The following is a 25853-nucleotide window of genomic DNA, read 5'->3' as shown; positions in this document are numbered from 1 at the left end:
TCATGAACCAACAGCCTACACAGGGAAAGAGTGAACTGCCCACAGCTTGCTACCAGGTGCACTGTGCCCATAATTCACTCTCTTGAACAACTTACGTCAAATTACGTGTGACACAAGCACTTTCTTTTTAAGAATACCTTTGGATCCTTGCTCTGAATAGCAGTTAATTTATTACAAAGCTCTAACTTTTTCTTTATTTTTCAAACAGCTCTCGCTGCACCTTTCAAGGATATTTTTCCAGGTACAGATTCCCAAAGTGAAATTTCCAACGCCGGGCAGGAACCAGCAGGAGCTCTCAGCACCCAAGGCAAAGGCAAATTACATTCATTAACTGGGCAACTAAACTGGTACATGAAAGGGTTGGCAGACGATCCTGAGCCCAAAACCCAGTACCTGAACTGTTCACCACTTCTCAGGACAGAGGAACACCCAGCTGCGTGGTGCTGAGCAGTCGCAGGTGACTGTCGTGTCAGCACTGGCAGAAACCCGACTTGCCCGACAAGCCTGAGGGCTGCAACTAAACCCAGCCTATCTCGTGACTCACCCAGCTCTGCCTGCACGCCTGACGAGCACATTTGCTCCGAAATAAATTTCTCCCCCAGCCAGAGCAAACCAGTCTGTTCCAGGGGAGATCTCCACTGAAGTCACTATCGTTTTGCAGGTGATCTGGCCTGCTCCCCAACTGCAGAGGGGACAAGTTTCGGACAGCACAGCTCGGTAGGAGCCCGTGCAAGTCCTATGAGCATGGGCAAGCCTGAACTACTAATAAGCAGGTTTGAGAGTTTGCAACATGCAAGACCAGAGAGCTTGGGCAGAGCCACGTGTCAAACACTGTCTTATCCCAGATTTTTTATGTTCATGATGAACCACAACACCTCCTGATATCTGCTCAGCATTAGCAGGTTCTTACTTCCACCTTTAAGGGACCTGTAAATATGGAAAGAGTCAACATATGCTCTAAGCAAAACCGCAAAGTTTTTTCAAAACATGCGTTAGACACGTAATAGCAATAGCTGAGCTTCTGCTACACTTCCACAGAGAAGCGGCTCAATAAAGGAACTTTGTAAAAAGAAATAAGCTGATGGTGTACTGCAGACTACAGCTGCTAAAGCTCAGCCGTGCCGGGCGAGCAGCAGTAACCTGAAGCACAGGCACTGGGCCTTCCCCAGTCCAACTGAAGGTATTCTGGTCTGCACAAACAGGTTAAAGGGTTAATTGCCAACTCCACGTGCTGCTCATTGCTGAACTCCCCACTCAAAATCCCATGTCCCATCTGATCTCTAGACTCTCTAAACCACACCGAGGAACACAATGACCAACCCCTGTTCCAGCTGACAATGGAAAATTTGGATTTCTTCTAAAAGGAAAAGTTCTAAAAAACAATTTTATACTCAAAACCTCACATACATAGTTACAAGTGGGGAACTAAAAAGTACAAGATGTGTTCTTTTCAGCAAAGCTCCTACTTTTATTTGCTTGCTCCATTTCCAGTTGCCCCTTATGAAGTGCTAAAGGTTCCCCAACTCATGCAGACCACCTTAACTCCTAGAACCTTCACATACTGGTCTTCCTCCTCCTAATTACACTCTGCTTCTTGTGTTCTTTTTCTAAAACCTCTCACACTGATGCTTCTACTGTGGAGGTCCTTTGGGGCAGCCAACCACTACTTTGTTTTAATCCATTATTATTCTCCCAAATTCTGCCTCCACAACTTCAAGGCTCAGCTCCCTTGTACCATGTTCCAGAGTGCAATGCTTCTTCCAACAGCAACAGATTTAGTTTCCTGTAATGTTTTCACAACTTAGCAGTCAACAAGACTGGCCTATGTAGAGCTCATGACATGCAGTTCAATTTTATACTTTATTGCTGCTCACCACCTTACAAACCACTTCTCTGATTTAGCTGGATTTGGACACCTGCCTTCCAACGGGATGGTCTTCAAAGAACCATCCAGGAAAGACCCTGAGGCTACCTGGGACAGATACACAGTGGAGGAGATTGGGAACCCTGGGAAAGCCTTGTTTGTTTTGAGAAACTTCCAGTCCCTGATGAAAAGTCAAAGGGAAGATGTCCAGATAAGCAACACAGCTGTGTCCAGGGTAGAGCTGCTACCAACTAAGATAAGGAAAGTCTCAGGAACCACAGTGAAAAGGAGCAGGCCAACATAAAACCAAAAACCCCAAAGGAACATGTAAGGGTGCATGGTCCTGACTCGAAAGGAAGTCCTGCAGCAGGTAAACGTTTCCAGATGAATGAAAGGGAAACAAATGAAAGTTTTCTGACCTTTTTCTTTCAGAAGAGCAAGGGAGATAAAGACATACAGCTACCTCATGTTTTTTTCCAAGGCAAGTGAGTCCTGGGGCACTAAAGGATCCCCTGATCGGGAACTGCAGTCCTATGGAGTACGATGACCATACTTGCACAGCATCTTTTGCAGCATGATTCCCTTACCCCTTTTGTACTCTTCTCCTCCACAATAAAAGTCACAACTCTAATTAGAGCTATCCACTTAAACAGAGATAAAAGATTAACTGGGGGAAAAAAAAGCTGAACTTCCAATTACATTATCTGGAAAGTCAGTAGTGCTACTTGCTGACAATAGTGACTATGACCAATTCTGAACAAAATTATCATAAAAGTCTACAGAAATCCTGTCCCATAACATACTGATATACAATTTTATAGACCTATTTATACCTACTTCCTGGCCTACATATAGCAATTTTATTCATTACTTAGCTCGCTCATAAAATATACATTAAGTATTGTAACACTAAAATAGTGGACACATATGAGCCAAGTAACTTTCACAACAAACGGTGTACCATTTTCTTATGAAATGGTTATCAAATTACTCACGAAGTGCAGCAAATACTTCAGCAGAAGATGTCCAATGCACAGATCATAGGCAAAACCGGACTGGTAATATGTATTTGGGTCACTTGCACAATGTGCCTGTTGTGCAGAATCCAAGATTTCAATTTAAAACTAACTTCACTTCCAAAAGCCTAAAATTATAATATTAGACACATTTATCCATCCAATTTTCTTAGCTTTTGTCTGATGAAAATGTATCACTTCACAAACTAACATTACTATCCTTGTTTTCCCTTCTATGAACTTACAATGCTGACCATTGGACAACACTCAGATGCATGCCAAGCTAGCTGCAGCTACACAGAAACCATTTTGCAATGCAAAATGGCAGACATTCATTTTTCCTTTGCATTGAAATGGTAGTATAAATACCAAATAATTATGTGTTCAAGGTGACCAGATTCTGGTTTAAAGCAGGCTCAAGTCTTTAAAGACCTGTGATGCTTTATTTTATATTAACATGAAGCAATTTGGAAACTCTGGGTAAGCACACAGTTCCATTAAAAAAAAAAAAAAAAGTGTTTCAACCTCTAAGTTCTCCCACTAACTTCTGTTCTTTAACACACAGTCCTCAGCAGTTCCCCACTGATTACTTATTGATTCCTCCTGCTGCACTCCCACACAGATCAGTAAACTTCAGATTTAAAGCATACTTTTGCTAGCATTCATTGAAAAAAAAATCAGGAATTAAGTAATTCAAACTTCTTTAATCAAAGGCTATCTTGTAACTTTACAGAAATCTGTATTTGAAGATGGAAAATGCTTTACAATCACAAGATGTGACCTGGAAAAAACAGTATATTTGCATTGAGTTTAACTATAGACTTTTACATCAAAGCAGCTAGGGCAGGCAGTTGAGATGTGGCAGGGGAACACTAACTGCTTCCAGTAGTGAGGCAGGAGGTGGCTTCATAGACTGATGTCAGCCATGAAATAATAAAACTGGACCGGTTCTGTACAGATGCAGAGTCACTTAGAAAGGTCTCTATGAAAAATGTGTTCAAGATGCAACAATTTTATACATCCAGATACTTCTAAATTTGATCAACTGAATGCAGAAAGGGTTCTACTTAAATCTCCATTTTACAGGGCATAGGAAAGAAGCCATCCGCTGAAGTCTCACTTCAAGCAATCAAGAGGCCAACCTCCCCACAAGCAAGTATATTTTTTCTTATTAGTGGTTCTTTGAAGCAAAAAGTTGTATTTTGATTTAAAGACAGACTTGCACCAATTCAGATTTTATGGTGATCCGGAACTAAGCAGCATAACAGGGTATCAGTATGAGATTTAGATTCTGGTTTAGATCAACTCCTGAACAGAAAAAACCTCTAGGGAGTAGGACAGCCTTTTTCCACAGGACTCATCTGCTTCCCTCGAAATAATTTCAGGAAGAGACAGAATTTCAATGAGGCATCTCTCTGAGGGCTTCAGTAAAAATATACACTGGGGAACACACAAGACACCAATGAGCTTACGCTTTCAGATAAGCTCCATTACCTCAGATGCAGAATTCAAGGAGGTAAGAGTACAACAAATTCGGAGGGAGGGGAAATCTAGAAATGTTTTCCAATGCACTCCATAGGCATACTCAGAACAACTCGGCAAGACTGCCTGCACACCTTTACACAGCACCCTGTATACAGACACTGATCCTTCACCCTGCCAAAATGATGAAAAAGACTCATTCTCAGAAACTGTAAAATCACATTACAATTCCAGAATCTGTGAAAATGGGGGGGGGGAAATCCCATAAACAAACAACACTACAAACCTCATGTACTTATTATCAATTACATGTCTTCCAGGAATATTTGTAAGTACCTTCTGCAACAACAGGGATTCTATCCCTGCCTGGTTACAGCACCCAAGTCAGTTAAGAATCCAAATGACAAGTGCTGGAGTTCAGGGAAGAAATCGAAGGGCCACATATAAAGAAACAGTACAGAAATTACTGCCTCCACTCCTTTCTGTAGGTTTTGCTCACACCCCCTTGAAAGCCAAGGACAGTCCTGCCCACCACAGCAGTGAAAGCTTTCCTCTGGCCTCGAGGGGACATACAACTAATAAAGATCATCAGATTTGTGGCAGTTTCACTTAAGAGACTGGAAAAGCACACCCAGACCACTCTATGCAGCTCAGGACTATCTAGAAAGAGGAAGAAAAAGGAGACATGTTGCACTGGAGATCTGAAGGGGAGGGGGAAACAAGTTGTTTCCAAGAAACGCACAGGAATTAGAGATAAATAACACACCTTTAACTGAAATGCCCTGCATCCTATCAGTAGCTTACAGACCAACCATCTCCAAATACACGCATGCTGAGCAAACTTATGTTCAGTGGGACCAGTCACACTCGCTCACGCCTGCAGCTGCTCCTACACTTTAAGGAGAAATTTCCAGCAGTGGTGCGAACTACAGAAACTGCCTTTCACTAAAATTTACAAAGAAGCAAATATTACTGCAGCAATCATGATAGCCGACCATACTTATACAGTACCAATTACTGAAGTGAAAAACCAAAGTGCAGAGAGAATTCCACTAGTGCTTAAAAAAAAAGAAAAAAAAAACTTTCAGTATGTTTGATTGTGACAAAACTACAGCATCAAGTAAAATTTAATTTGATAGCTTTCAGAAAGTAAGTAGGTAATATATTCTTGGTCTCAAAGTTCCTTTATTTTGCCCTGGAGATAATATGTATGCTGAGATCCACATTTTTTAAAGCTCCTGTCATCCTTGCCACTTCATAAAAATACAAAATAACCTGATACTGTCCTCAAAAACACAGATCAAGATACTTATATGTGGGCTGAAGAGCCTAAGGCTCAATTTATCCCACCAAAACAAGCATGAAGGAAAGGAAAGATGTGGTTCCTGTGGAACCAAACTGTCCTTTAAGTGCTTTAATTGAAAGTCTGACATGGACAACAAAATCCACAAGAAACTGGAATGACTAAGCTGTTTAGAGACCTCCAGTGAACGAAAAGAATCCAGGATCTGTGATGTCAAGTGACTGGTTTCAATGTGTTTCAGGTATTCCTCCAGATTTGTGCTTTTTTCAGTTCATTAAATGACACTAGTTACAGTATTTACACACTGATGTAACAATAGGACTCAGCTTCCATCACCAATATTCTTGGCTGACCCTGAGTAATTAGTGCACACTATTGTTGCCTACTTTATAAACACTCCAAACATCAGGCTTGCAAGGAGAATGGGAAACGATGCTTGTGTACGGTACAGTTCTATATCTCCTTTTACCGAAATGATACTTGAGAAGTTCAAATAAAAATTATATAGTTCATTTCAGTAGGTCAAAAGATAGAATAAAAATGTTTAACTAGTTTTATGCTCGAATTGCATTAAACTAAAAAATTATCAGCAGAACCCTAATGTTTCACTGGGTTTAACCCCTGCAAACACACAACAGGCAGCTGAGCAATAAACTCTGAAATTACTGGACATGCCATCTTTATTATTGGTTTATCTGGTTTCTTCATATCAGACATGTAAAGTTCTCTACCCTCATGAATATCTCTAAATTGCTAACCTTTAAAATTACCTATCATTTCTCCTGGAAAGATCCCTGAGAGCAGCCTGAAAGGTACTTGGCAGGGTAAAAAAACTGGGGCTGTCAGAAGAGTCCCAGCTCCCAGCTCAACCTGAAAGCTTAAATCACTGAACTCACTCGTTTTTTTCTTGGCATGAAGCGGCAGAAGAGCAAAGCAAGCCTGAACAGTTTCCACTGAACCAGATTTTTCAATTCTGTGTGCACAATTAAGAGTTCTGGAAATACACAAGCATGTTCCCTCATCTCTCCTCTTTCACCCTTACCACCTTCTGTGGCTTCTCTGCCGAGTGGAAAGTATTAAGTCAAAATACAGCTTCTGCAATTTCCTTAACCAACCTTGGACTGAAGCTCAAGGCTACAGCTTGCCCTTCTGTACTAGCAAGCAGAGACAAGACTGTTGGCCAGTCTAGAGGACACACTGTTTTCCACGCTATGATTTAGTCTATTTAAGTTAAAAAAAAAAAAAAACCAACAACAAACCTCCCCTAGTTTTAAAAAATGTTAATACCTTAAAAATTATGCAATTTTATCAGCAAATGGGTAAAGAAGTCTTAACTATACTAGCAACACTTGCTTTACAACAACATTAACTTACATCAAGTAGCCATCTCTGTCACAGATGGAAATAAAAAAAATTGTTAGGCACCCAAAAATGGTTGTCCGCTGTCACTTCAGCAGCCCGCAGCCCAGGGAGCTACAGGCATCCTTGTTTGTCAGCCCCAATGCTTCCAAATAATCCTCCAGACCCTTACCATTTTTCTTTTTTAGAGCTCCAATATGAAATGTGATTACCTAAGACTGCTGGGTCTTTCCAGCCTGGCTGAATCTCTTCCAAAAAGCAAAAAGATGCATCATCAGGCTCAATTTTTTATTAGATGATCTGCACATGCAAAGCAAAGATCCACTGTCTTGCTTTGGAAGAACACGTTGTTATTACTGGTACACAGCAAAAACAAATATACACATTAAGCACGTGGCAACGTGTTTCCGAGAAAACCAGCATAGAACAACAGCATCATATCTGCTTTCAAATAACCTGAACTGGTTAGCTATCCAGCCATAAAATTCAACAAGAAGATGTACAGAACCCTCAAGCTGTTTACGTTAGTGTATAGAAAGCTGTTAATTCCTAAGCCATTTGGAAGAAACAAGACACACAATGCTGTGGATTTTCAAAGCAGAACTGTTCCATGATTATTTTTAGTTCACTTGATATGAGAAGAAATTGTAACCTCCGTATCCTAAGCATTTGCTGAGCCCCATCTGAAAAGTAGTAAATTTCCAATCCAATTAATACAAAGACAGTATAAAGAACACTTTTTTAAAAGCTCAAGTACAGCAGCATACCTGTAGACATGTAAAATGAAGGGCATCATATAGCAGAAAATCAAACATTTTAGAAAGCATTATCCAGGAAAAGACTTTCAGGTCAATACAGAAACCACCACACAGTAAGTTCAAGTAAAAGGTAGGAGGCAAAGACAACAAATGCTCTTCTTGGGCACAGCAACAAGAAGTAATAAAGGAAAACTAGTACTACTGGAGTCAACAGCATGAGCTGTAATATTCCCAGAAATTGACAATTAGAAAGGTTTATGGGAAAACTAAAAGAAATTAATCAAGTACTAGAAAACTTAAGTGTATATTCAAAAGCTACAGATTCATCTGGCAAAAGACTGAGCTGCCAGTTTTCTAGCTTCCATTTCTCACAGCCATCCTAGAGACTTACCACCTGCACTTAAAAACAAAAATAACCCCCAGTGACCTAGGGGAATTTCTACCATCTGAGATCTAAAAGATGCATGATAAAGAATATGCTGATACACCATCAAAAGGGACACTCAAAGGTGAATTCTGAAGATAGATAAAAGTACTGCCATCTTTGAGAACTCAAAAAACCTCACCATACTGAACAGAATGAAGCCAAGCTAAAAAATCTTGAATCTTCAACTTGTCCTAATTAAGCTCCAAGATGCTGGTCTTCAACAACCCAATGAAGACAAGAAGCATGTTCCCTGGAATTAAACCAGTAATTTAAAGTTAGATCACAGCTGCTGTCATATTTCAGGTACCTTCTCCTTTTCATTCCTCCTAAATACAAGTCTGAAGTGGGACAAAGACATACTTCCCATCATCACACTGAACACCTTCCCTGTAACTTTACTGAGAGCCCTTTACTCATCCATTCCACTCAAATTCCCTTTGTAAGTTCTTTTAAGGAAAGGAAGGAAGGGGAACGATGCTACTAGGCTATGAAGAGCACCACTTTCTTTAAAAATATGAGTGTGCAATTTCTTACTCCATGCTCAATTTTGACACATTGAGAAAACACAGACCATTCTTCAGAACAAAAAAAAGAATGACAGACAGACACACTTGTCACCTTTACAGTCTCAGATATTTGCAACCATGCAATTCGGTGGCAAATTGGATACAGGTTACTATTAATAACTGAACTATTTCCTTTCTGAAAGCTGATTTGTGAAAAGGATGCAAGCATCCCTTTTTAAAACGCACTAATCAGCCAAGGAGGAGTCAAAGACATCACCGTTCAGCCTTCAAGAACATACACATAGTCCCTCTCAAACAAGAAAAAAGCAGAGCAAACTTAGCCAAAGAGTGCATGATCAACTGCTCCAAGCAGTAGTATACAACCTCCTCAGCCAAGAAAATTCTGTGTAGTCACACAAACATTACAACCAGACACTTCAACAACTCAGATGCAGGTTCTTTCCTTAAGAATATGCAGGTCTCACTCAAAGGCTCACAACCAGATACATACAGTCATCACCAGGATTAGCTGACAACGCTGTTACCTGCCATAGCAGCAGACCTGGCTTGATGACCCAGGAGGTCCTCAGAAAGCAATGTGAAAAATGCAATTGTTAAAATGTGCCCAAGTCTTCAGTTTCCAGAGTTATGAGTGCCTTACAATCACCTCAAATTACATAGCAAGGAGAAATGGTAAAGGAAGCGCCTCCTTGATTTACTCACAGCATCTCTCCCCTATTGTCTAGGTCCTGGCAAGTTAAGGTCAGAACAAAAAGAGATGCTTTAAAACTGCCACATAAATTGAAAGCACCTACAGCTTCCACTGATTATTTGCCCCCCCCCCATTATAAGCCCTGAACAGGTTTAAGTAGCAGTTGCCATCATTAAAGAAGTTGCTCCCCTCCCATTTTCCATTCTCCACGCAGCACCAGGTAACAGCGATGAAGCAGCAGGCTGCTGCAGTCTCACCTAGCTACAGACAGCAGGTCTGGAACATGGTAAGAGGAGGGCACAGGCCACCTCAGCCAAGACACTCACCAGAGAGCATTACTAAATAACAGAATGAGGAAGTCAAATGTCTGTCTGTGTACGTTAGTGGTACCCCAGCTCCTCGGGGGGGGCTGGAGGGCTGCGGGTGAAGTAACAGGAGATGCTGGATCCCCTGCTTCTCCCTTGGGCCACTTCTGGAGCTTGTCCGTCAATCAGCTTAACATGCCAGCCCAGCAGAAAACCTCCTCGTCTACCTCTGCCTACTGGTCTCCCACCTCAGAAGGGGCAGAATCAGCTCTGGGAAGAGGCAGCGCTGGCCAGGGAGGGTGGGTGACCCTCACACACACACACACACCCCCCCAGCAGCAGCCATGAACCAGCTCCGGCCGTGCCATGAAACCACACCCCGAGAAAAATCTACAAACACCTAGTGAAAGGGCATATCCCTTCCTTCAAACACATCGTCGTCCAAATAAACAGCACAGAGGGTGGCAAGGAAAACGCTCAGAGGACAAAAGGACAGAGAGTTCGGATTAAACCCAGTCCCTTGATCCCCGGCCAAATGGCCTACCCATAAGCCCACGCAACTTCCACAGCCAATTTAAAATCCTGAGTGTGCTATACTTTAGGTTATAAAATCATATTTAGACACACATTTGAAGTGTTCTTTGCTCTGCTGGTGGCTAAAAACAATTCCTTTGTCATCAAATCTTGCTTCAGCAAGCTGACATGACGGTTTTAACTCAGGAAATAAGATAATTATGGTTTCAAGGTAAACAACTACAACTGTGCATCATAAACAGTTTCTAATTTTAAGCCTGAGTCCCTCTAATGCCATCCATATTTTCAAGAAAGTTTCCTTACAAATGGTTTAGGTTGTCTAAGCGGCTTGTGACTGAGCCCTGTTGCTGATTAGCATCAACAGCAAGTCTTGGGAAAACACGTGCAGGTGTAGCAGATAAAAGTCTAGCACATGCAGCAGGTGAGCTCCTGTATGAAAATGAGCCTAGGTAAGCCAAACATGAAATGAAAAAGATATATTCTGAGTCTTAAATAGCTTGAGAGGTAAAAACTGCAATTCTCTTAGGAACACACAGAGAACAGTAAGCGCCGAGACCAAAGCTACATATACTTACACAACGTTTGCTGCAAGTCATTTTATATCCCAGGCCTCAAACGCCCCACTGCAGCTTCCCCAGTGGCACAAACAGCAAGAATTCAAGTTATAACTCGCTGCAAGAACATCAGCTACCAAGTTGTTCAACACAAGGCAGTAAACTCACCTACAGCTATCCACACTGTGTCTAAACTAGCCCTCGTGCTACTGCTACCATCAAATATTCTCCAAAGTTACCTAGAAACAAAGCCTTACAATGAACAGAAGCATCACCACTGAGACTTCATAAGCCAGAAATGCTGAAGCACAACATCTGAATTTGTCTGGAACTACAATGAGGTATTGAGGGCAGCAAGCTGCCTGCCTCCAAGATGAATCATTACACACAGAGGTAGCAATAACTCGAAGTACTGCTTATAGGTGTTAGCCTGGTAGGCTTTCATGCTTCCTCATCCGAAGAAAAAGAAGTGCTAAATTACAACCAAATGAACACAGCTGAATGAGAGAACATAGTAGAGCAAACAAGATCCGATACAGATACAGCATTCTTAAACAGTTGTGCTCAGACGCGACAGAAGTGGTCAAAACTATTCAAACAGCCAGTTGCAAGAACACTGCCATTTCTGCAGAAGACTAAACAGTAAAGAGGAATCACATGGTGAAGCCTGTGCAGCTTGGGAGAGCTTGCTCCTCCAAAACTTTTCATCATTAAACATTTTCAAACAACCCCACCCCATTTCTGCTATTGTTGTCAGAGAGGGAATTCCAACTAGAACAATTATTTCCACCACATTTTTCTGTTGGAAGAAGAAAAATGGTAATACTGCACAGCAAAAATACGATTCACGCAGTAGTTCATCCAGTAACGCAAGTCTCCTTCTTAAAAGGAAAAGATTAACATGCCTGGAGTCCATTGTGCAGCAGCATGAATGTATTTTTAGATACAAACATTTGAAGGCAGCAGTATGGTGGAAGTCTCCCAGGTTGAAGTTAGCAGTGGGAGGTTAATCTCTCTACACCCTGGAGAGGGCAGTTCATTAAGAGGCTGTTCAGAGCAGAAGGAAACAATTTGCCCACTCCCTGAAGAAATCCCTCTTCCCACGACTGCACACAAGGCAGCTCCTCTGAACTCTCCACCGTCCCACATCTCATCCCAATTTCCACCATTTTCTTGGTAACAGCACCATGTCCAGGCTGTGTTAGAAAGCACTCTTCCCTTCCAAATCTCTAGCACAATTAATGGAGCTAAATTCAATGCTGTCTTCAAGGCACGACATGGAATACAAAGTGGCCCAAAGCCAACCCAAGTGTCCAAGAAAAGGAGGTAGCAGAACAACAGTTTGGCTTTATAATTTTTATTTGCAATTAACACTTTTTCATGACTTCTGATAAGGTAACGTATTAGCTGTCAGACCAAACCCAAGTGCAAATAAGTGAACCTTAAGATATTCTCAAAGAGAAGCTTTCAAAAGAGTCAAATACTCTCCCTGCCACTGAAGCCACTCTGCTCTTCTCATGCTAACAGATGAATGTTTAACCCAATTATCAGGTAAAGGAGTCTACTCAATGAGTCCACAAAAGGTAATGTAGTCACCACATGCATTAGTTTATACCTACAACTGTGCTCACATTGCGATTCATCCAGTAGCCCTTCAGGACTGCACCTTTGGAAAAAAACACCTCAAAGGTTTGCTGAGATAGCTGCCTCAGACCTGGGAAGAAGTCAAAAAACGTAAGCTGTCTCCAAGTTAGCCATCATACACACCCATTTGTATACAGACTACAGGGTCATGTGGGTTTTTTGGTTGGTTGTTCATTTTAAACAAGTTAAGCAGACTGCCCAGCTATGCTCTATCAATATAATGACATCCCCTGGACTTGAGCCACGGGCTAAACAGCCATCATACACCTCTACCTTCATTCCCATATTAGACTGTTCCTATGATATTGGAAATATCCACTCAACACTAGCTCAGAAAATTGCTTCCTAATACTTTCTTACGCTATTACATATTTTAATACTTAACTCTCAAATAAAATACTTCCAAATTATCAAGTATTTGGTGTGGAACACTTAATTTTCAGGTAGCTGAAGTTAAGCAAAAATAGAATAAAATTCAGATAAACCTGTGAATTACAGAGAGTAAGTGTTCATTATTTCATAAACTGCCAGCAAGTCTGACTGTCCCATCTGATATCTTAGAGATGCTGGCATTGTCAGAACGTATTACCTCCCCTCTTTGAGGAGGTACATTTAAGTATCCCAAGCGTGTCACTGAAGAACAAAAACTGATGGTCATTCTAAGCATTTACGTGACAACAGGTAGGAAAAAAAAAGGGGAAAAATGCAAAAAGTCTACATGAGACCCAAAAGCCCTGACTACAGCCAAGCCATTTTTCAGACTTTTATTAAAATTAGATTGGCCTTTGACTATGAATCACACCTGCCTCTTGTAAACAGCAAAAGAGCACCAACATCATGCAGTGAAAGACACAGAAATACACAAAGGGGAACAGAGGTGAGTAACATCTATTAACAAGGCTACTCCTTACCCACAGCACACACACCACACTGTGCTTATACACCTCAAAAAATAGTTCATTTATAACAACTCACAGCTTTCATGGAAGGCAAGCAAAACTGTACTAAAATATGGTGTGTAGGTATAAGAAAAATAAAGCTTGATTCAGCCCTGCCTCCCCTCCGTAGCCCTACCTCCTCCAGGCACTTTAAATAGGATGTTATCACTACTTGTTTATATGCCATTACAGGAAAAAAATGCTTGGTTTCTTAATACTGCATTACAGAACAAAATGTTACTCAATTCTTTCTGTAAAGTACCAAGAAATAACTGTGAGACCATATGCATCTGAAAGCATCGACGTGCTGGAGTAATCCGGACTTATGTAACCGACAATTGGCATCTAACCACGAAGAGCAGGAAAGAAAGGGCCAACATATAAATTTTCTTTCAAGATCTAAAACCAAACTAAAAATTAATTTTGAGGAGTCTGGTTCAGGAGGCAAGTGAAATTCACATCTCTAAGTTACAATTTAAGGTTTCTGCCATGAAAGTACACAGACAAAAGAGAATCCCATGTGGCTGATTTTGCTTCCTTTAGCTCATCCCATTAAGCAAAAATGAATCATTTGCTAATTGACAAGTTCAGTTTGAACCGATGCCACCATGACTCTTATCTCAGTAGCTGGAAGGCAGGTCCTTCCAAGGTTTCAACAAGCCATGCACAGAGATCAGCATCCTTCTATTTTCTCAGCACATCCTAAAGCGCCAGGCATCTGAGCATAGATACTCCTGGAGATCATGTTATACTTTACCCTTGAAGTCACAGTAAAGAAAAGAAAGCACCCACTCTACATGCTCACAAGATCCACTACAGCCCCCAGCCCCCTTCAGATGAGGGAAAAGCCCACCACCATGCTATGGCATGTACTGTAACACAGAGGTGATATCTAAGGCCCTAAATCACCTCTGCCTTGGGATGGCCCCACTATCTTCAGCTGCAAAATCAGCTTCCTACCGCCAGCTGCAGTGGACATATATAACGTAACGCTTGCATCTGCATTTTCTGAGCCTGGGGGTTCCTGAGTGGAAGTAAATCAAAGGGAAACACGGGCACAGTTCAGAAGAGCAGCAGCCGCGGCATGAGGCAGACATGGACGAGACTGCCAAAACCGAGAGGTGCAAAATAGACCCCAAATCCACAGACGGGCAACAAATATGACTAAAATCCATCTTCACCCCCTTTCTACCTGCTCTTAGCCAAAAGGAAACTTTTTCTTCCTGGAAGCATGATTAAGTGCTTTGGTATCACTCTGTTAGACAAAGCTCACTGTTGTTGGATGCCAGGCTTGGGGTGGAAGAGAAGGTGTTTGCCTGGCTGCAACCACCACCATAAAGACAGAGACACATTATTATGAAAAGCAAGTCAACTTTTTATGCACATATAAGGATAACAAATGTGTCATTGCTGTGTTTTGAACATTTAAGATCTTAAGCCGAACCGTAGGAAGGAGTGTTACTAGTTAGGCTATTACAGCAAATGAAATGAAAATTGAAAATGAAGTCTAACTGACATTAAATTTAAGTAAATATATATCAATTGCACAATCATCATAATACATAGACAGTTCTTACAACAAAACTTCTGCAGAACAGAAAAGCACCCTTGATAACTCTGAATATTAAGCTGAGGTACCACAGGCATCTTACAGTTTATGTAAATAAAGTGCCTCCTGCAAATAATCATGGTTCCTTCAGTGAAAACTGCAGCATGATTAACAGAGGTCCATTATAAAGGCAATGCATAACCTAGCTCCTGTGAGTAGTCACTGCCACATCGGACTGCGTTTCTATGGCAACCAGGGAGGAAAATATAAAGCAAATTACAGTTAAGTGAAAATTATTCTCCATGACAATATATGTTAATGCAGGAACATTTGCAAGGCCATTCTGGATAAAATGTTTACATTCACACATGTGTTTACAAAAATAAATAAAAGGCAGTCTATAACAGCTAATGGATCATCCAAAGATAAAGATCCTAGTTTGTTGGGTTTTTTTTCAAGTTTTAATGTATTCAGAATAAAATTCTTCAAGCTAATAGAATGGAAAAAAACCCACCGTAACAAAGGTGTTTGCACATTTAGATATAGTACACATTCTTTAAGAAACAGTTTTTCAGAAGATCTAACACATACGTTTTTGAATGTTGTGATCCTTTAATCTTCCTGGCTGCAAACAAAGAGCACATTTATACCTCCCTCATCCCAGGAGAAAATGTTTTAAACGAGAGGCTAAGTCACTCAGAATATTTATAGAGATCTGACTGAAACTGGAATAGTGACTTATTTTAATCAGCTATAACTTACTGAAAACTGAAAAGTGTTTTATAGCTCAGAATTTGCAGCATTGACTACAGCTAGGAGAGTCTTATACCTCACCATGGTTTAAAAGCAGCACAGGTCAACGAGAACCCATTTTCAGGTACTTTTAGAAAAGCCCATAATTAAGGCTTTAGAAGGTTATCCTACTCTCCCACCATGATCACTTAGCCTAAACAGTCCGTTTTTTAGGGAATATATCACAGTTTTTAAGTATCTTCTGAAGCATGAGTGAAGTTAATTGGAATGAGGCTCGTTCAAGAGGCAGCCACTTATTTATTTTAACTCACTTGGCTCGTACCCCAAAGAAAAGCCCAAAGAAAGAAAGTAGGTTATAAACTGACTTACAGTCTCTTTTCCACTCTGAAGCGCCACGTTTTAAGAACGGTTTAAAATACTGCCTTGGAAAAAAGCACCCCTCTCAGCCGCGTTTCACGGTTCCCCCTGCCAAGTTCCTTTCCCATGGAAATGGTCTGCCTGTTCCGCGAGTAACACAGGTGCAGGTTTCTTAGGAAGACCCAGAAAGAGCACAAGGCACTTTTTGAACCCGTTTCAGTGAGCTGGGAACACAGAAGACGGCATTCACTGCGCTGGCACATCTGAACTTACTCCGTACACGCTCCCACTGACCTCTGCATCTGTCTCTTGCCTCCACCTACAGAACAATACTTGAATCATAATGATCATAACTTTTTATGACAGTGGGAAAACTGCAATATTCTCCACAAGTTCACTCCACCCTGCACATAAAACTGCTCATAGGTTCAACCATAAAGCAAACTATCTTCTTTGAAGTTCGACTTAAAGCCCTGCGCATGTTATAAAGCTGATCTGAAAAAATGCAGCGTATTAACATTTTACATAACCACACTCATGGAAAGCATCATTCGTTAATCATTTGGTGCAACTGTTGACAAAAGCAAGTTAGGTCAGAAAGTATCTAGGTAACAAAACTCTTTACAGGTGAGCTCAGGTTACCACAAACACCAAATTCACATACCACCAAATATATTCCAGTCATGCTCCACTTTCCCTGAGGATCGTTTGCTGCAGAGCCCACAGTAGCATTACCATTATCATTTCAACTAATTTAGTCACTGATCCACAACTCCCTCCACCTTTCTCTCTACAGCAACATGTAGACTATCTCCACAAAACGCAAAGAAAGCAGCTACAAACCTTAGACTAAAAAAAATATAAAATAAAAATCTGCAAATTGAACTACAGTAGCAGTTGCTAGGTGCCTTTTAAAACCTTCACCAATTGCTAGGACTGGGTTTCTACTGAAGATCCTTGCTGCAGTGGTAGAGGGGTTCAATCTTGTTTTCACAAGAGAACTTCTAAAACCACAAGCTGCGTGTCTGCAACAGCAAGTATCTGTATTCTGTGCACAAATCAGATTATGCGTACACACACCATCCTCACTAGTCTTCAAGCAGATGAATCCCACCAGGCCACGCTACCTATCCAAATGCCAGAGCTATCGGGTCGGGTACCCTGCTTTCTGCTGATGTGCACCACATCCTTTTGAGGAGAACTGGCTTACTGTGTCAAAAGGCACCCGCATTAGAAAAGTGTTTTTCTCTGTTAATGAAAGCAAATGTATGCTAACATGAAGCAAAATTCTAGAGAAAACCATGCAGTTTGCAGCTTTCACGCCCTAGCAAACGACAGGAGGTTCAAGGGAAAGCCAGGCTGCTAGGCAATACTAAGCATGCAACACTGCCAGCAGACCTCCCATGCACCCTTCTCTATTGCAAGCTGCATCAAGTGAATTAGCACCAGATGGACAAGATAACAGCTCTGAAGAGACCATCAGAAGGATTCTTGTGGATTTCAATTACCTGCACTGCCCCATAAAGAGTAAATTCTGCTTACAACTATTGCTGGTAATGTCATGGAAAAGAGCCCCACCATTCAAACACAGGACGGATCCTTACGACAAAGATTCAAAGAGCTGATCTAACCAGAGACCGTAAGCGGTGACAGTGATGCAGAAGAGGTAATGAGCCATTAGTGGTAAGCACAACAGGCATACAACAGCAGACCCAAGCTGCCAGCACCCCAAATTCTCATCCCTGGCAGAAGTCTCCATGCCCTCAGATCCTTCACCTCCCAACGCTACTGCAGCTTCACTCCGTTTTCAAGTGCTTTCCTCCCACCATGCAAAAACAAGGCCCAGATCTGGAGAAGGAGATGAAGATGCAGGATGATCTCAGAGATAACGAGAAAGGCAGGAACAGACGGGAGGGAACATCAAAAGGCAGACAGGCTAAAATTAGAGACAAGAATCCTGGATGAGGAGGACCAAGGCGAGAGCAGAGAGTCGAACAGAACCTCCATCAGATGAGGCTCCCGGGAAGGGGGAGGGACAGACAGAAGGGAGAAGAAATATTATGGTGGGTGAAGTAGGGGAAGCTAGCAGACAGAACAGACTGCAGAAGTAAAGTCAGCGTTTTAAGACTACAACCTGTAGCTTTCTAACTAAGGAGCACTACTCAGCACACCAGGAAAAAGCCACAAAGTTGACTTCTCATCTGATCTCCCCTGGATGCAGGCTAACTCAAAGGCAATTCAGCTCTCACCACAGAACAAGTTTAACACCCCAGTACCACTGCTGTTCACAGGGGAAGGCAATTTAATTTGCCACCGTCACCCACAACAGAGAGCAGCTCCAAGTAACACAGGGCACCTCAGATCCTGGTCAGAAAGCCAGAAGCCTTCTGGGCTGCTGGCAAAATGGAGAGCATCAAACAGATCAGAGACCAGGACAGTCATTGCGTGGTACCCCAACGCGTGCCAAGAGACAGGCTACAGCAAGGAAGGAAACTAGAAAAGACACAGCAGTTATCAGCTATCCTGATTGTCAAAACTAGCATATTCTCACATGTTCTTTCTGAGCTGGTAGGACAAGAAACCACACAAGTTGGAATAAAAAGGTCAACGTTCAAGGAGAACAGGCTTTTTCGCCTTGAAACCTGGCTAGTGCATTCGACTCTTGGACTGCTCAGAAAGGTAAAGTTTGACACACAAAAATACCCAGGGTTGCTCATTACAGACCTACAATCTAGTTCAGATAAATGTATCTGCCCGTGCCTAGCTGCAAGATGAAACCAAGGAGACAGCTAGCTATGGGAAGCAGCCAAACCCTGTAACTAGAACACCAGCTCACCCAGTGGTATTTAAACAACCATAGCACAACCATGAGCAGGATGTTTGTTTCCACACACACACACACACCCTTCCACGCATCTACCTATATCTCTTCCCTGCATTGGCACAGCTAATCTCATCCATCTATCTAAAGATATAACTATAGCAGTACTTTATAAATAGGCTTACATATTCGGTCCATCCAAGACCTGACGCAACAGCAGAACAACAGTCGGTGCAGCAAGCGGTGTGTGTTGTTACGACAACACTGACATTTCACAATCTGCAACAGCCATCATACTGCATAACATGGAAAACACCAGACTGAAAGTGTAAAGTCTACCCAAAAGATTACTGCTTTTCTCAGGATATGGTCACTGCTCCAGTCAGCAGGATATCAGATCTGTTACCTCCTCCCTGTAGAAGGCAGCTATCAGGAGACCATTCCCAACAGAGAACTTCTTGGAAATCTATCTTGGCTCCTCCTGGACCTAACCAGCCTGCAGAAAACCCAGCTACTTACTAGTAATTTGGAGCTCCTGGTACAACTTGTTTACACAGAGCAGGTCATAGGATAGGCTGGAAGGTGTAAGCAGGATATAGTTTTTATGGCTCTGAACTCCTGCCCAGATAAGCTGATAATGCTCTGTGCTCAGGGGGAGGGGGAGCACTTTCATATGTGCTTTATTTAAAATGAAGACACACCATGAACTGCAGTTAAGCATTTTATACTTAATAATGAAGTTTCCGTTGACCTTATTTTCCTTTAAAGCTATTTAATGTTTTGGGGTTTTTTTAGGAGTTCCTTATTACACACACTTTCATTTCATATCGAGATATTCAGAGCAGCACAGTACTTTCAAAACCTAGCTCTTCAGCCTCTTGCTGCACAAGCTGTCAAGCCCTCAGGGACAGGCTGCCTCTGGATTGTGGTGAATTTTTTAGAGGGGAACATCTCCCTTCTTTGCCATGCCTGTGATACAATTTTAGCAGCTTTATGCTGCTCTAAAGGTAAATTATTTTAGACCTTTTCTATACTGCAAAGCTGCCAGTCTCTTAAAAAAAAAATAGAGCCAGCTTCCTTCCGTGTTTGCTTCCTCTCCCTCCCCTGATTACCCACAGCCATTTAACCACCCCACCGTGAACCCCCCCAGACGCTGATGTCCTCAGCTGAGGACCTGAAGCCTACCACTCAAACAAGAACCACCTTAACATTTTTCTCAGAGCAAATCCAATACAATGCAAGAGAAAAGCAGGTGCTTTCTCGCTGTTCCTAAGTGAGAAAAACATCAGTTCCCTCAGTACAAAGCTGAGACAAAGCTGCTTTTACACATACTAAAAAGTTTTCTAACCATTCGATTTTCAAAGTCTGTAAATTTTGTTGCTAAAGAAGTAACAGGCATGCATTTTAGTCACATATGAACCCAGCACCAGCATGAACACTCTTGCACCTAACAGCAGAATTAATATTTCAATGTTTCCACGAAATACCAAATGTTGTAACCTCTGGTTTACTAATTCAAACGCAATATACAATCAATAGCTTGCTCCTGCCACTGCAATAATTTACAGTGGAAGTTACTTTAAAAATACTCATCGGATAAGTTTCGTTTTCTTGGAGACGGGAAGAAAGGCTGCCTACAGATTTTCAGAGGATAAATAATTCAATGCATGAATGCCAAGGGCAGTACTGCACACATCCATATGGCAGGGACAATGCAGACAGTAATATATGCTTCACATCACCACCCTGACAGTGCCTTCAACCCTGACCTAGAAAAAAACATCACTTTCTTCTGGCTACAACAGCTAATTCACTCTCCATCATTGCTACCCCACAACACTAAGGACTACTGCATGCTTTTTGTTTACTTTGGGCTAGCGTCTCCCAATTCCTTGGCCTTCGCAGATTTCAATTTCGCCTCTGTTCACAGCAGCTACACTGCAACGAGTAGAACAACTTATTCTCATGATGAACTTAAGAAAATGAAAATTAACCAGACGAGACACAGGTTTCAGAAGTCCTCTTTAGGAGCTCACGCCTTTTCACTACCAAAACTGAAAGGGGCAGGAAAACTCAGTACAGTTTCTCATACGCGAGATCTGGCAAGACGCCGGCGGTGCCCCGAGAAGAGCAGGCACGGAGGGAGAGGGGAGGCTGTTCCCACCGATGACCAGCACCCATCGTCCACTCGAGCTACTGCACGGGGTGCTGCTGAGCTATGGGGCTCCCGCACTGCGCTCGATGGATGCCAGACCACGTAGATCGTGCCAAAGCCTGCGACAACGCAGAAGAGGGAAGGGGCTGCTCGCCGGGGAAGCCTCCCCTCCTCTCCTCCACGACCCTCATGGCCAGCAAGCCTACAGTTGCACTGGTTTCATGCTGCCAAAATTAACTGTACAGACACCACCCTATTTTGGTGGTGACTGGATAGTTTCTCTACATCCTACAGTTTGGGGAAAACATTAAAGAACCAAGAGGAAGAATTCTAGAGCCCAAAATACCTGATATAATTAACTGCACCTTCTACCAGGATTATTTCCTTTCCCGACCCCAATTACTCCTTCAGTTTATTAAAAGAGAACTCATATACGCAGAAATGTTAACACCTTAAAGAGTCACATAAACAGAAAAAAGTCTGAGGGCACCATTATAAACAGAGTTAATGGAACTCAGTGATTGGAAATGGATCTTGAAAGCTGTCAGATCAAAGCAAGATCTTTCTCGTGTAAGGACTGCATTACCCTTGGAGCCACAGAGCTAATACCATCTATAAAAATATTTTGCTCAAATAAGTTAAGAACAGCAGCGTTTCATCTGTCAAAAGGTGCGAGGCTTTTATGGGATTAGCCATTCCACATACAGCATAAAAATTAGAACAGATTTTTAAAAGCCCTCAGCTCAGCTGACGGAGACTACACAGACCAACGTGTGTGCCTGCTTTCTTCACACACGCTACACGCTGAACAGATTTTTCACTGCTATTAGCATTTAAGTTTCTTTTTGTTTTTTTTATACACTTGTAAAGGACTACAAATTGGCATCACCTATAACTAGCCACAGATGAAGCTAGCACCACCACCCAGACTCAGACAAATTAAGGTTTTTAAATACCCAACAGTTGCATGAGAAAATACACCAGAAAACACCAGTTCTCACACGGGAACGCTTGAGAATTCCAGGTACAGTCGAATACACTCAAAATCAGCCCTCAGACCACGGGCACTGACAGCTTCCTACCCCCCTTCACAGCAGGATACCAAAGACAGCATTTTGCCCCAGCATACTTTATTAAGGCTTTAGCTGCACAAACCCATACCGTTCAGGATGCTTGTGATTTCAAATAATTGACTACACAAGCTTTCCTTCAACATTTATGCGAGTATTTTTTTATGACCGTGCATCAGTGGCATACAAATTACATAACACTTGGCTGAGAATCCCAGTGCTCTGCACCCTCAGAAAAAGCAGCTCTGTGCCGCTAATCTCTCTTGCAGCAAAAAGAAAATATTTAAAAGCTGCATACAAATCATTCCTGTAAAGTGTCGTGCAGACTGTTTTAAATTAGATGGGGTAAAAATATATGCAAGTTTATCACGAAACACTAAAATCTTTGCTATGGAGACACCAGTTTCTCTCCACAGCCTTTTACAACTGAAATACGTACAATTCTCACTCGTGATGGAGATAGCAGACAAGCCACCTTTACTAGAGCCTCATCAAGGAAATACGATTAGAAAAACAACCACCATGTAAATATTTCCAAGTATTATTTGCTTTGCTGTACTGAAAAGCAGTAGTACCTGTCACTGCTTGCTATGTACCTAGTACCATTAAATCTTAATACCAAAGAAGAATTTCAATCCATAAGGCAGACTGTCAAGCCTGAAATTCAGGTACTCCGCACAGAGGGAGGAAGAGGGGCTAACCTCGTAAGAAAGCCGTCACTGGGTAATTTTACAAAATGTAATTAACCAGCTCCAGTCCTGGGCATTTCCTTCCCTCGGAGAAGGATTTCTTCACCAAGTAATTAGACCATCCCAGTTAAGACTCAAGTCACCACAGAACATATTTTCCCCAAAACAAAGCCACATGCAAGCTTATAGAAGATTCAAGCACAATTTCAAAAAACACACTGCCATTTCCTCACAGTAACTTAAAGCTCTTCCTAGTTTTTGCCTTCATCACTGCATGGTTCTGAAGCTAACTGAAACCAATACGCCACTGTGGGAGCCCCCAAAATCCTGGTTTTGTTCCCATACTTGAGGCACTTCACTATTACAGAGTATGGCCTTCTTTTAATGTCTAGAAAAGCAGGAGGTAAAAAAATCTTAGTACTTCAAACACATGTCCAAAAGCCACAACATAAAGACAAAGAGTACAGATTAAACGCTGTAAAGATATACTTGTCAGGAACCTTCCTTTGAAGTATCTGCAGGAAACACTGTCATCATGCAGCCATGTTACAATTACACAGTTAAAATAATCACCACCAGTTGTAAGTAGTCCATCTGGTTTACTGAAAAGGGAACACTGCTGGTACAGCATTGATTAACACGACTAGTCTTCACTGACCCCAGAGAAATACATTTGTCTGCTCTACTGAACAGCAGAAGAACGCTGCACGACACTGCAATACACTTCGTTTTATTTAGCAGCACTTTTGGGGAGTTAGTCAATTAAAACATAAGTAGAAAATAAAATAATCTTAAGAGGTTGTCCACCACACACGAAAGAAGAAATGAAGCCCAGCGCTTTTCTGGAGAGTTTTTTGGTTTTGGTTTTTTTGTGTTTTCTTCCCCCATCCAAAACCAACAGTCATATTGGACAATCTGTATGTTTAAGTCTGAGAAAACGCTATTGCAACATCATGAAAACAAAAAGCAGCACATGAAAAAAATCAATTCACCCCAAGCCACTTTTTTTACGAAATGGAGGTATAGACAAGAGTTCATTTGTAAAAGCAGAAGCAGAACTTAACAGTAAAACCAATTGTGAAACACTAAACGTAACATCTCCAGTTTCCAGCCTGTCAAAGCAGCTAATGCTTACATGACCAGGACTCCTATAATCACTATTTAGAACAGAAACAAGTTGGAAACTGATCAAGTTGGAGGGCAGAAACTGAAGGGCTCCTATGTGCTCCAAACTCCAATGTGTTGCTCGCTGTATGGGCAACTCAGCCTGCTGTGAATTTCGCAAACCAAACCCTTACCGCTTACTCAGACAAGTCTGGAGGTGATGCAAGCCCCAGCTAGCCTAACAATACAGGTTCACAGCAAACTCCACTGAAGCCCAGACCGCCCTTTTCCAGGGAGGACACAGACAAGATGTGCCCCAGCAAGTTTTATACCTTCCTGCGCTACCTCCTTTAGGACTGACAAGCTCTCCTAGAACCAGAGACCTGGAGCATCTCTGCATAAAAGAAAAGCTGAGCTCCACAAGCCCCAGATACACCTAAGCAAGAGCAGATGCCAGGACAGACACGGTATCGCAGACAAGGCTCTGCTTTGGGGACAGATGCACAAAGGCTGCGAGGGTAACTGTGCTTTAGGAGCAGCTCGACCACGCACCCACGCAGGCACAGACCACCCCTCAGAGCGAGATCTTTCCACCACCGGAGCGCTTCCCACGGAAAGAAAACAGGTCACACAGCTTCAGGGCAACGTTTCGCAGGCATAACGAAACGAGGTGCCTAAGAGTTTCCCTGCAGAGACAGAGAAGTCAATGTAGGTCTCGCTCCACATCGCATTTTAAACCCTTCTACCGCACGCCACCGCAAACATTTAAAAGTGCTCCAATACACACCTTTAATCTGCCAGTAAATCCATTTTGTAAAAACACCAACTTTTTAAGTTAATCAAGCCCAATGTTTAGTTCCTGGTAGAGCACACACAAAAGAATGTACCGATGCCACTTGGAAACATGAGAGAGTTAATCTCCTTTTCCCTCTCCATGACTCCATGGAGTGTTTTCGTCCCCCAGAAAAAGGAAATAATTGGAATGATTATATAAAAACGTTCCATTTTCTGAACAAACCAGAAAAAAAAGGAAAAATACATTTAACTCCAAGTTCCTTAAATTTAGACAAATTTCAGCGTTTCAGTAAAGCACACAGCCACGACAAAGCATTACATTCACAAGAAGTTTTCAGCTAAATATCTTTGCCTATACAGGGGAAAAAAAAAAAATAATAAATGTTCTATGCCCAATTTCAGAAGCCATCTCAGGAGGGAATTTTGCTTCAAGAGCTGCCTGGAATGTGTTCTCTGCCTATAGGGCCATGTCCCCAGTGGTAAGAGAGTACTTTGTGTACAAAACCAGGAGGGGGGAGGAACCCTTTCCTGCAACTGGATATCAAAACAGATCTCCAAGCTTAAGAGTAGAAGCCAATCCATACACACACCGACTCTTGTGCCTCAATGAAGAGGCCGATTTTCAACCCGCACGCACACCCCCCTCGCAGGACAGCTGCTCCCTCTGGGAAAGGGCAGAGGGCATCAAGGGCTCAGCTCATCCCGGCTCCTTTCGAGGCAAGGGGTGGGGGAAGAGCGGCGATTTGCCTTTCTAAACATGCAATCAATCTACCGGACTGGGGGAGGTTAATTCTGGACTGCAGAAGTGCAGCTGTTTTGGGTTGGGATTCTTTTTTTTTTTTCCCTTCCTCTTCCCCCCCCCCCTTTGCTAAGGGGCAAAGGTGTCGAGCAGCCCCTCCACGGCACACAAAGGCTTCTCCGAGGAGAAAAATACCAACCAATTTAAAGATTAAACTAGAAAATAAATAAATAAGCGCGGATCAGCCAGGCTGGCTGGCAGCAGCTCGGTTCAGCTCCATCCTCTGCGCACACACACGCAGGGCTAACGCCTACCCGGGGATGATGAAATGGGAAACGGAAATTACCATTTCAGACAACTTTTGGTATTGTTCCTCCCAGCGCAGCGCTCACCCCAAAATGCGTGCTCCCCTCCCGCCT

General features: G+C 42.2%; 1 protein-coding gene across 4 annotated transcripts in view; it reads right to left on the bottom strand.

The window, feature by feature from the left end:
• ANKRD11 (ankyrin repeat domain 11) overlaps positions 1-25853 on the bottom strand; it is a 158880-nt gene that overhangs the window by 132533 nt on the left and 494 nt on the right. Inside the window, exon 1 of one of the 4 annotated variants that reach the window (XM_010579567.1) lies at positions 19068-19230. The exons of the other annotated variants lie outside the window; for them this stretch is intronic. The gene's annotated coding sequence lies outside the window, so the exon portion shown is untranslated. Of the gene's footprint in view, positions 1-19067; positions 19231-25853 lie in introns of those variants that run through there. 4 annotated transcript variants of the gene reach the window in all.

Source organism: Haliaeetus leucocephalus, unplaced genomic scaffold (assembly GCF_000737465.1).
Source record: "Haliaeetus leucocephalus isolate CR32 unplaced genomic scaffold, Haliaeetus_leucocephalus-4.0 Scaffold668, whole genome shotgun sequence".
Classification (NCBI taxonomy): domain Eukaryota; kingdom Metazoa; phylum Chordata; class Aves; order Accipitriformes; family Accipitridae; genus Haliaeetus; species Haliaeetus leucocephalus.
This window is presented reverse-complemented; position numbering and strand designations above follow the sequence as displayed.